This window comes from Gossypium raimondii, unplaced genomic scaffold (assembly GCF_025698545.1).
Source record: "Gossypium raimondii isolate GPD5lz unplaced genomic scaffold, ASM2569854v1 Contig00064, whole genome shotgun sequence".
NCBI classification, from domain to species: domain Eukaryota; kingdom Viridiplantae; phylum Streptophyta; class Magnoliopsida; order Malvales; family Malvaceae; genus Gossypium; species Gossypium raimondii.
In genome coordinates this window covers 3,342-6,867 of record NW_026291223.1, presented here as the reverse complement: position 1 = coordinate 6,867, position 3,526 = coordinate 3,342, and the positions used below count along the sequence as shown (strand labels likewise).

Sequence of the window (3,526 nt, the reverse complement as noted above, 5' to 3'; positions counted from 1 at the left end):
GCATTGAACTTGTCTTACAACCAACTCGAAGGGATTATACCGCAAAGCAACCAATTCATTACATTTACAAATGATTTTTACCGTGGGAACCCAAAATTTGTGGGCTGCCATTGTCAAGGAAATGCAATGAAGTTGGTCTTCCAATGCCACCACCTCCAGGGAAGATGAAGATTCATGGTTATATGCTGTGTCTACTTGGAAAATTGCGTTGATAGGTTATGCTAGTGGATTAGTGGTTGGGCTATGTATTGGATATACAGTGCTGAATGAGTTGGGAAACAAATTTAACAAGTTCAAAAGTGTGGTAAAAGAAATAGAAGAAGATGTAGGTGACTCCATCAGAATTCTTGCTTCAAAATTAGCTGGTAAGCGTTTGTCTTTCTAATTTGAACAGATAGTTGTTGATTTATATATATAGGTTTTCATAACCTCATTTTTTTGCTGTCTTTACTAAGTTCACTGTCATATCGTACTTGTAATTTGATGTTACCATTGAGCAATGCAGGAGGTACTTGAAGCAGGACATGGAATGTACAATTGTGAGGTTCATGAAGAATGTAGGCAATGATCCTAACAAGATCAATCCACTGGTTTGTAATTTTGCTTTATATGCACTTTTTTCCTGTTGTAGTTTTCCATGAGTATAAATAAGTGTTTATTCATTTTGCATCCAGGTACCTGTGGATTTGGGGATGCAATGTTTCAGTGCTACTGAATTTCCATGCTAATAATGATATTATAAACAAGGAAATGGCTGCCCTCTTTTTATATATAATTTACTTTTACTTCAAATTTTTATCTTCAGAATATTTGTACAGCTGAGGAGATTTGATGGCATGATGTTGATGAAAGTCATACCTAATGGACATTGGATTGATTGTGTAAAAGACGCAGATGCTGCTACTTCCATCCTTTGCTCTTCCAAATAGACATTAGCTTTATATTTTATCAATTACGTGTTGGGCTTTAGGATCGGTGTAAAGGGTGGACCTGTTGGTCCGGGTTTTAATTCAGCCCGACACTTATTTTTATACTAGTTTATTTATTGTTTCAGTGATAGTTTTATTAATTTCAAAAATATGGTTGAATTAGGTAATAATATGATAATAATAATAATAATAATTAAAATTTAATGAAATAAATTATGTCTTAAAATCTAGTATGTTTTCCAATGTTAGCCAAACCAACAATATCTCACACTAATATTTTCTTTGTTAGTCCGAAATTAAAATTTTCAAATTAGAATGTTATTTATAGTTTGAGGACTTAATTAAATTTTTATTTTTAAATTTAGAGGTCAATTTTAAATTTAATCCATAATTTAAGAATTAATCCTTTTAAATCCTAACATATTTATAAGTTCCATACTCATTAATAAATTAGTACTAAAAATGCTCATTTGGATTTAGACAAAAGTAAATTATGATAAAAATTAAAATATATGAAAGAAATGATGCCTTATAATGTGGTGTGTGGCAAACAATCTAAAACATTAGAAATAAATATGTGACCTTAATAAAGAAAATCAATTCTCTTATTGTAAAACATTTATAAGAATTAATTCAAGGACAATTTTATCATTGTAAAACATTTAAAAGAATTTATTTAAGGAAAAAGATGGTATAAACGTGATTTCCGTTATTCTATCCCTTCCTAATAGAAGAGGAATGACAAATTAGATTTTTATTCGATTTGTAGCATTTTAATTAGATTTGAATTTTCTAAGAGGAAAAGTTAAAAATCAAGAAAAAATCGATTTGTTATTCTCCTATTAGAGAGGATAAATGACATGGAATCACGTTTATAATCCATTCTCTTTGTTCAAATATTTATTTACAAAAATAAAATTATATGTTGCTTAATCTCATAGTGTTTTAATTGGCTTGATAAACTTTGAAAAAAATTTAATTGAAATTAATTTTTCCACTACTTGAGCCCATCAATCCATCTCAACTACCTAAGAAACTTGCTAAACATTATTTTCATGGGGTAAAAAATTTAGACATTTGCATGCAGTGCCAAAAGGCTAAGACCTGAGTCCAATAATATCTCATACCATAAATTTTTGGACCCATTCCATCGTCAATTGCAAATCTGGTCAACCTATATCTGGGAGGAACATGCTTTCTGGATCAATACATTCTTCTTTCACTCTTCCATCATTTAAGACCCTGTCTCTTGGAAAATCACTCGGTTGGGAAAATTCTGCCCGGCCCATAAATGAAACCCAAATAAATAAAAATCCAATGTAAGTCCAAGTCCATTACAAAAAAATATCAGACACAAATTTAAAAGGCCCGAAAGCCTAAAAAAAAAATATAGTAGCTAACCGAACCCAAGCCGCCGCCCTCCCACGTCAGCCACCAACTACTCCTGCAAGGAAAAGACAGAATCAGAAGCAATAACAGTGAAAAAATAAAATTGTATGAAACGGCTATAAAAGCCATTTGGACAGATTTGTAAGGGCTTTTTGTTTTGAAGAAAAAAGGGAAAAAAATAAAAAACAAAAAAAACTTTCAAAAGGTGATCTTTTTCTCTTATTTATTTATTTTGAAAAAGAACAAAAAAAAAAAATCAAAACTTTCTTATTTTTTGGACGGTGATCGACAGATCTAAGCTCGGGAGGCCGATAAGAGAGGAAAAAAAGGAAAATTTTACCACGAAATTTTAATTTTATTTCATTTTAGTCCTGCATAAGGGCAAAGGATATTTTCCTATTGGTCCATGTTTTTTAACGTGTTACATTTGAATCCTTATTAGCCTATTTTTATTTACAATGTATACCCCTTAATTTTATTCCAATTTCAATACGATCCTTAGTTTATTTAACTTCAAATTTTTTTAAAACTGTTTCATTTATTATTTATTTATTTTCAATTTTAATCAATTTTTTACAATTTATTTATTTACTTATTGTTCCTTTTGTTTTATTTTAATTGGCTTGCTTTTTGTATTTTCCTTTTATTGTGCATTTTTTATTTTGCCTTTATTATTGTTATTATTCCATTATTTATTACCTTTTATGTACTTAGAAAAATAGATTATTTATTATTATTTTATTATTATTTTGTCATTTATATTATCATTTTCAATTATTATTATTATTTGTTTATGCATATTAATATTATTATTGCTATACTTTTATATTTTATTATGCATATTATTTACCGTTATTATAAATTGGTGTTGCGTTATTATTATTTTCATTATATTATTAAATAAAATATCAATCATATTATAGTCATTATCGTTATTATTATAATCAATTTGTGTTGCATTATTACTATTATATTAACGTGATCTCAACTACCTACTTATTATCATTTTACCATGACCATTTCGATTTTTTTCTCTTTATTCGTGTAGCCATTTTATTTTTATTTTAGACCTAACCATATTTTCCTTAGGTTTAGATATATTTATTTGCTCCTCACTATGGCCCAATCTCGTATTGTGTTAAATAGTGAATCCGTTTTTACACAACTTTAAGAAATAATTAAAATTAGGGCTGTAATAGGCCATTTTA

The 3,526-nt window shown here is 28.6% G+C and overlaps 1 long non-coding RNA gene across 1 annotated transcript; it reads left to right on the top strand.

Moving 5' to 3' along the window:
* Positions 1 to 294: 294 nt before the first annotated feature.
* On the top strand, positions 295 to 743 carry LOC128036878 (uncharacterized). The gene is made up of 3 exons (XR_008193336.1): positions 295 to 365; positions 506 to 590; positions 675 to 743. It is a non-coding gene; the product is annotated as an uncharacterized LOC128036878 (long non-coding RNA).
* Positions 744 to 3,526: the final 2,783 nt, after the last annotated feature.